Genomic DNA, 9452 nt, shown 5'->3' on the forward strand with positions numbered 1-9452 from the left:
GCGAGGGCTCAGCATGAGCTGCTTTGTAGTGCCTGTGCTGATGGAAGGCGAGCCTGGGCCAGGATTAGGCTCTTTTCATCATCCAGTCCCATCTGGTATCAAGACTCTGTTTGTTAGGGCTTCGGTTCTTTAATGTCTCGGCTTGGATTTCACAACGATTCATTCCTTTTACAGCTGTGGGGAAAATGTAGCTATACTATCCCCCTCCCTCCAGTGCACGCAGTATGATAAAACCCACAAGAAGATCATGATAGAAAGCATAAGGTAAGGTAAGCATTAGTTTAGTACCAGGCTTTATTTTGGGTTTCTGTAATTAAGAAGAAATAAGGGATTAGGCATAAAAAATGGATTATGTACTACTTGGCTATCATTTTTTTGCCTCTATCTCCCTATAATATATATTTAAACACATCATAAACACTTGTTTGCAGTATGTCCTTAACATACTTATGACAATTAAAAAAAAAGTTTTATTAAACACACTTTTCACTTTACTTTGGCATCAATTCAATAAGTATCTCTATAAGAATCTGCTAGAAGACTACTCAACTCCATTCTTCTTAAAACAATTCCCTCAATTAGTAACTTTAGTAATAGTGGTGAAAAGGTCTGCATCTCAAAGCTCCCTCACTGGATTAAGATTTAGTGTCTGTGAAGACGGTAGCATATGATTTACGTTATTTTATACTCATCGAATTGTTCAGCGAGCCTTTGTGTCCTTTGGATGGGGAGCGGGGGGGCCATTTGGATAGAAATGTTTCGAACCAGGCTAATCTGTCAGAATGGCTTTGTATTGATTTGCAGTGACACGTCCCTTAAAGAGGACAAACGAACCCTGAACCGTGCCAGAAAAACGTCAAAAAACGTAAAAATTACAATGTTTTTTCTATTAATTTGTCATTTGGGTGTATTTTAAGTCTTTTTATGCCTCGCAGATGAAACCCTTGAAATGAAAACACATTTATCTCTGTTAAATAAATGGTTCTGTTGAAATTTGTTTGTTAATTTGCCTTTAGGTTTTAATTTGTCTTTACTAATAATGAATTCTGCCTCACCTAAATATGTTTTGCAAATGCATGCCCATCTTTATGCTTAAAATTACATATGCACAGAGGTAGTCCATATTTATCATTTTTAACTACACTATATTTTGGTGTAGCAGCTTCACCGTGTGTAAACGGAAAACCAAGCAAATAGTGGTGCAAACTGTCCAACACATCATTGTCACTCAAATACCTGCCACTGAGCACCTTCATCAAAGTAGATGTCTTCTGAGAGCATGCAATATCATCAGGGACAGCATTAACATCCCAGGCATAAACTGTTAAGAGGAGTGGAGGTGGTAGCTTAGTGGTAAAGGCACTGGGTTTTGTGTCTGAAGATTGTGAGTTCAAATCCCAGCCATACCAAGATGCTACTCCTGTGCCCCTGACCCAAATGCTGCTCAGTAATGCCATAAATGTTTAACCTTCTTCCATCTAGAAGGATTTATAAAAACTTTTAGACTTGAACTAGCAGGGCCAGACTTTCTTCCCAACCTCCCTCACCATACTGAACTCTTCACAGCACCTATAGGTCACTGATATCTCATTGATGCATTATTGATTTTGTATATAATTATAATAAGACCGTATATAATTACACATTCATAGCATATCCAAGCTTATATAGCTGTATACAAAATCTATATACACTGTATATTGTTCTGGAACCATTGTACATACAATGTTCATATCCCATATATTGTACACTTTTATAGCTTATATTTTTCTAACATCTATCTATCATATAGTGTATTATAGTGCATTTCCACCTTCACAGATTGCATTGAACGATACCCAATGGCATTAAGCAAAAAAAATAAAAATAAAAAATTGATTCCAGTTGTCCTAGATGTCTACACAAAAAAGCTTTGTAAATTTTTTTCTAGATTACAGTAAGTCACACTGTGGCCCAAACCACATCAGCGAGTCTGCATAGTATTACTGAGAAATTGGATGTGATTTGAAGCAAATGTTTATAGGGGGGTTTTGGGTGGGTGGGTGAGGGTATAAAAGTTTGACAGTATTCTGTGTGGACAGCACAACTGAGCCATGGTCATTATGATGCTAAGATCCTGTTTGTTGCCGTCCCACATTGACAAGCTTCTTTTCAGCTTTTTTCTGTCATGGGTTATAATGGTCTCCAGCTTATGCAGAGTGAAAGACTTCAGGAGAAATATATACTACAGATGATTTCACCCGCTCTATTGACACATAGATTGGGAGTGGATGGATACATGGACCTGCATTTAGTCTTAGGGTAAAAACTCTTGGATGGTAAAGATGTACATGTCACATGTACGTTACAGCACAGTAAAATTCTTTCTTCGCATATTCCAGCAATGGTAGGAGATTAGATCTGCCATGATACAACAACCCCTGAAACACAGAGGGTTAAGGGCCTTGCTCAAGTGGCATCTTGGTGATACTATTTCCTCAACCTTCTGATCAGTGACCCACAGCCTTATCTACTTCTTTGGCAGCATGATACAATATTTGTCTATATCAAAAGATAAATGAACTAGAACTAGTTTGATTGTAATCATTATAATAAGGCCTGACATGCACAATACATCCAATGGAAACTTTATATACTGATGACCCCATCATAACTTAAAAAGACAAGACATGGCCTAGCTTACCTAGGAGTCTTAAAGAATGGTGATCAGTATCAGAGGTAGTATACTGTTTTTTTGCTAATATGTAACAAATTACAGTACATAATTTAGCAGAACAAAGCCTACCATAGTGTATATAACGTGTATGTGGCAGAGGGTGCGTGGATGAGCGCCTGTTTATAAGAGGAGGAAGGAGCCGGGTTGCACTACTTTTCAGTGTACAATGACACAGATAAAAGGTGAGAGACCAGAGCTAAAATTAAGCTTTGAAACACCAAAAACAGAAAAAATACACGCTATGTTGACGGCTGGGAAGAGTAAGACATCTTACAAGGCAGGAGATGCGTACATCCTGGCAGTGTCCCAATCTATTGTACCGCATGTATGCTGCTACGTTTGCCTGCCACGCGAACGTTTTTAGATTTTTAACATTTTGTTATATTGTTATCGGCATCATAAGATCGAAAAATCGTAAGTCGAGCCATCGTAACTCGGGGACTACCTGTAATGCCTTTCTCTAATAATGTAATTAGAATATGCAAATATTCCTGAAGACAATGCATTAAAGACAATGTATAGGGGTACATTGTGGACAATATTGCCATCACCATAAGGGTTTTGTGTGCCAGATTTGCTCCAAAAAATATACACTATATAAAGGTTTGTAGACCCCTCTGCCAATATACCCACAGTTCACCTGTAGTCCCACCTTTGGTGTTATAATTACTTCCAATCTTCTGAAAAGGCTTTCCACCTCAATTTCTGAGCATGACTGAGGGAATTTCTGTCTATTCAACTACAAGAGCATAAGGCGCTGATGACAAGGCATTCCACTTCATCCTAATGGTATTCACTGAGGTTAAGGTCAGAGCTCTGTACAAGCCCACAGACACTCAAGTGCTTCTACTCCAATCTTGGCAAACGATGTCCTTATGGAGCTTGATTTATTATCATGCTGAAACAGGTTTGGGATTACTTAGTTCCAATGACAGAAAATTTTAACGCTCCAGCATAGAAAGCCATACATTTTATTATGATTGTGTTCCTCCTCCTTTGTAGCAAGAGTTTAGGAAGGGCCCACATATAGGTTTAATAGTCAGAAGGTTATTTTCACCATCATTCCATGGTGGCATGGGGGCTAGATGATAGTGGTAAGTAAAAGATTATGCTGAGCCTCCAGTTTTTCTATACCTAAAGTAACTCTTATGAAACCTTATGAAACCAGATGCAAAAGGAAAGCTATTGTCTTCGGGGGTGACATCAGCTAGGAAAGGTCATAAATCATTTAATCTAGATTATTCCAACAGAAGTGTGTTAAACTGAACAAAGAACTGGATTGACACAAACACTAGCTTGAATGTGTATCAGGCCTTTAAACTCTGACACCAACCCAGCCCTGATGATTTGACTGTGTACATGCATTGTGTGTCAAAAACGAGTGATTGTGCTGACATTTAAGCAGAGTTGCACGAATGATTGTGATATTGCTGAGGGAGTGACAGCTGAGGATGGTTTAATCTGCCTTAAGCACACATGACGGACAGGCGGGGTATTAACTTTGACAGTAATATGCAGGTGAAAGCGGACCTGACAAAGAAAACGTTCGGGTTATTGTCAAAAATGACTGGTGTGTGGGTTTACATCAAAGACATTGGCGCTATGAGGTCTCTCAGGAATGCACTAACATGCGGATGTTCCACAGTCGGTGTGATAGGATGTTTATGATAATCAGTATGTTCAGAATGGGTTGTATTAAGAGCTGAGGTGCATTAATGACTGATAAATCAATGTTGAAATAGTGCAAATCAATATACTGGATTCAGATGCAAGCACAAATCTAAGTGGGTGAGAAAGGAGACATCCCCACTGGGCACAGCACATATTTGCATATTTATTGCACCACACACACCACATTTAGTTATAAGCTAAGTGGTTGCATACAACCCACTAGCCCACGCAAGGTTCCACACACACACCCACTGCCTTACTCTATTCACGGATAATGCATGAAACCCCAATCACGTTCATTACAGTATGTTAAGATGTGTGATGCGACTGTGTTGTGTGTGCACATTATATGGCTACCATGAAATGGAGATGAAATCTGTATTGTTCCATTACATCACATTTGCAGGGATTCATATGATAGTTACAACCAGAGCTAGTATTATTTATTAATGGTTACATATTTCTAAGATTTTCTTAGTTTATTTATTATATCTAGAGTTAAATGGATTTAAACCTCTTCATGCTTCATGGTACTATCTCTATATATCTCTTGGGATATACATACATTCATATAATGTTCAGTATAATGCTTGCTTGTCTGAGCAGAAACTTTATTCCTAATTGGAATAAAATATTCATTCATCTCGTGCATACTCTTTACATGCAGCCTGAGAATGTACTTCACAGCTTCAGGAGTCAAGAGGCTTGTTTTTTACTGATGATAGTGTGCAATTCGATTGAGATTGATGGTAACAAAGCTACAAATGGTAGCTAACATAGTGTAATTAAGCTAGTTAGCTAATAAATACCAAAACACATCTAGTGAATATTAAGTCCAGTGTAGGGGACGACCCTGAAAAGTTATTATCCTTTTCTGAGAAAACGACCTTGGTAGAAAATTAAGTGAGTCTTTGGATATCATTCGGCTTTCTTGATGCCACTGAGGGTATTTTTCTTGTTGTTAGATTCAGGCCATCGAAGATGCATCATTTGTACCATTAGACTGTGGCCCGTATTTTAATTGGACCAAACATTCCATTTATTCAGTGTAAAACAGTTTTAAGCTAATTAAGGATCAATGCAGCTTTCTGGGCAATACATACAGTGCAGATTAAAGGTGAAATTTACGTACCCTTGTTAGTAACATCAAACAATGAGGTAAACTGCTTTTATTATGATTACTCCTGTTACAAACAGGAATTGATTTTTCAATAATTATGGGTTTGTATATATTTGTATTTGTGAAATCATGTCTGCTAATTCGAAGGATGGTTCTGGTAAATGCGGCTAATCAAAGAATCCTGCTCTGGGCCCTGGTCTCTTTTGGCAGGCAGAAATACCAGTCCTTGACTGGACTCAGAGGAAGACAGGATGATTAGATGGAGTGCCACAGGGTGGGTGAAGCAATAAAAGACTATGAAACAAAGGAATGAACCTGTCCACCTGTCTGGCATTCATGTAAGGATGGCGAGTTTTGTGTTCTTCGATACGTCCACTCTTTTTACCCCCCAAACCACCCAGGCTCTGAGCCTACATCTTGTTCTGACAAGACCTCCCAGGATAAATAGGTTTATGCAAAATATCAATTATACAAAGACTCTGTACAATCCCAGTGGCAGCTGAAGAGCACCTCACTAGCTGCATTGCCTGCATACAATCCACAGAGGTGAAACAAAGACAAAAAAAAATGCATTGCCTAGAGTAAGGTGATTGATGTGAAGGACAACATCTGCCATGAAAAGCAATGTTGCAACTTCTATTTCACTCCGTGAGACAAGAAATAAATTGAAAGGCACTGGAAAGCAGGATATGAAATAGACAGAAGAGGCTTGACACATCACATGTTTTACAGGGTCAGCAGCAAGACTGGGGGTTACAAATTTGACAGAAAAAGTACTATTGCTCTACTTGATTGGTTACCCTAATCAGTCAAAATTCAGAACCACATTGGTCATCCTTAGCAACTAAAATTGTGGAGACCATGATGAGGTTGTTTTCCTACTAAAAGGTTTGCTTTATATCTGATGCATTTTATGGTGCGGATGGGGAATCCCAGACATGGTGAGAGGTTTAAATAGATCACTGAGCATCTCCGGGAGTTTGTGCGTGTGTGTGGTCAAGAGGAGACTGTAAATAACTGAAGAAAGTCCCACTGGGGAGTGGCAGAGGTCACATTTGTCATGGTGGTCAACCTGAAGCAATAAAGCATCTTTTACCATTATCGTCACTGAGAAAATATGCCCGGGAAGAAAATCGTACAGTAATCGTTCACTTGGATGGCAAACATTTACTTCACTTTTTTTCTTTATAGGACTTCTGTTAAGGGTAAAATATTTACATATTTTCCAAAATACTAAATCCTATATTAGTGTTCTCTCACACATATTGCATCCTCCTAATCTAGACATGCAGAGCTGACATTCACTGCTTGCTCCAGGACAGCCCCTTCAGCAAGTCAATAGTCTAGCAATCACAGTCCTATAATAGCAATAGCTCTGGCCTGATTGTCTAATTCTGTCTCAATCACAACTCTCTGAATGGTCACACTATCTTAATCTGTGCTGTCTGATGTGATAGCAGTACCAGACAAGAGATAATACTGAGGAATTGGATCAGCGGACTTACGAAATAGCCGACACAGTGTTTTGTGCGAGGTGTGCAATTTCATTGTTGACATACCTAGACTAAATTCTGCACAATTTGAAAATTGCTTGTCCCATGACTTTGCTTATAGGTTTGACCTTCAAATACAGATATAGGTTCTGGTTTCAGGACAGAGAGCAGGCCTCTAAAATGGACAAGGCCACAAGTTGATATATTCAGTCACAAAAATAGGGATGCATTAGTACCAGTGCTAGCATTGGAAAAATTCTTCCTATCTAAGTATCAGTATTGGTATCAGTGTGATACTTAGCTTATTAACTTATACAAGTTCATTAAATAATACCCAGACAAATGTCCAACACAACTTGATAGCTAATTACACCAAGTAGCAGAATTTATATGGTACAAGAAGTTCCCATGTATTTTGCATACATGCAAAGTTATTTGCAATAAAGTGAGCAAACAACTACATAAGAGCACTTAATTAGTCTGAGAACTATACAAGTGTCTCATCAAATCAAGGTGCAATTGCATGAGCATGAGATTATTGCTAGCAGCAATTAATGTTGCAATGACTAGGCTAGAAAAAATGTCGACGGATAATGTCATCTGCATGGACATACAATAATAGTCCTTGTTGTTCAGTATGCTGTCCTAGACACTCAGCAATTGAAAATGTAGGATTTAGACGCAACTAAAACATACTAGCCTTGTTGTAGTGTGGCACTTTTCCATAATCTCAACTGCAAACCTACTTACCTAATTACTGCATTTCTTTATAGAAATTCTGTGAAACCCATATATTTTTCATGGTATGCTATACTTATTCATGTGATTGTATATAAGACCGTTCTTATCTCCAAAGCAAAACGGTTTTCAAAACAAGGCCAGTATCCAATGTATAATCTGCTTGATGTCTGACTAAGATTCAATAAAAGGTGTGTTTTGCATGCTGACAGTCTGCATTTGAGCCAATGTTTGAAGAGTCAAAGATATTCACCACTGGGGGCTCAGTTTTCTCACTGGCTCCCCACCGAGACCCCATGATGGCAAAGCTTGAAGAAAAGAGTGGGAAGAAGGAGGGGATGTAAAAGATTCAATGGGGAATGAATGAAGATGTTAATCGTCTTATATGAGGGCCCTTATAAGATATTTTCTGTGATTCTGTCCAAAAGGATCTCTGTTGGAGAGGGTAAGCATATACAGAGACCTGCAGTGCTAGATGGAAAAGGCAGAGGTTTACCTTCCCAATGCATCCATCGCTAAATGGTGGCCACAGTCGTCTAAAGGCTTTTCACCCCTGCATATTCTAATCCAATTCAACAGGGAAGGAAAAGAAAAAAAAAAAATGCAGAAATCACCGTAGAAATGAAAGGCCATTCTTTTTGGTAGCGTTGCATATTAGCATGTTTAGTGTTAGTATTCGCTTGACACAAGTATTACCAGATTTGCTATTTTGCTTATTATGTTTGACATCCTTCACACATATTTGCCTTTATAACCACCTGCTAGAACAAACGATAACCTTGTTGGTGAATTTCTGCATCTTTGTGCTGTGTTAATTAGCGATAACCCACAATGGCGGGCTTCAAAGATAGCAAAAATAATCGATGACATTCAGACCAGTCAACATTAAGGCGACCCCCTACCTGGCCCCGTCTCGTTTCTTCCTCCGCCTTGTTCTCATTCCGAAATGGATCGTGTCAGTCCGTTAGCCAGTCCTCTCCTGCAGCCGATGATGATCCGTAGGTGGTCTTGGACCAGGGCGTTGTGCTTGGCATTGTGTGTATCTGGAAAACGCATGTCCCCCCCAACACTTGCGCTCACGCTGCAGTTTAAGCTGCCACCATCCGATTGGACAGCCGACAGCAAGTCTTCATCAGCAGAACATCCCTGTTGTCATGACAACTTGCCAATATGCCTGCCATCAAATGCAGGCGCATAATTAACGGCCGACTAGTCTTCAAGTCTTACAGATTACACTTTTTCACGACTGATAGCTAATTTCATTTGACTTGTTCGATGCTAACCTGAACACGCTGCACGTAGCATTGAGGCAACCTTAGCAACTGCACTGGGCTGTTAGCCATCTGCTGCGTCCAGCTTATTCGCTCCAATTCATCGCATCACAGGATGGAAAATCGGCTTACAATGACACATATCATGATAGTTATGCTTTGTACAAATGGAGAGAAGAATGGAGGCTAATTTTTATATATTTTTTTACAGTAATCCTATTCTTCCTGAAAGACTGCATGCATAATCGTGATTGCACGTGGCTAGATGTGTTGGCTAAGTTGGCTCTGGTTAAAAACAAAGATTAGCCGTTTGGGACGGACTCTCACCGATCTGATCAAACTATTGTCCATGTCAGTTCATCTGAACACGATTGAAACTCAGATGAACAAGGCTGCCGAAAGGTTCTGTGTACCCATTTCTCGGTTCTGACTTAACTCGGTTT

The 9452-nt window shown here is 39.3% G+C and overlaps 1 protein-coding gene across 3 annotated transcripts in view; it reads right to left on the reverse strand.

Moving 5' to 3' along the window:
* LOC310715701 (axin-2-like) overlaps positions 1-9029 on the reverse strand; it is a 91134-nt gene extending 82105 nt beyond the window's left edge. For 2 of the 3 annotated variants that reach the window (XM_083522327.1, XM_083522329.1), the window contains exon 1: positions 8641-9029. The gene's annotated coding sequence lies outside the window, so the exon portion shown is untranslated. The remainder of the gene's footprint in view (positions 1-8640) is intronic. The other variant, XM_083522328.1, reaches the window with a different exon arrangement.
* Between the last annotated feature and the right edge of the window lie 423 nt (positions 9030-9452).

This window comes from Silurus aristotelis (assembly GCF_946808225.1).
Source record: "Silurus aristotelis genome assembly, chromosome: 2".
Lineage (NCBI taxonomy): Eukaryota > Metazoa > Chordata > Actinopteri > Siluriformes > Siluridae > Silurus > Silurus aristotelis.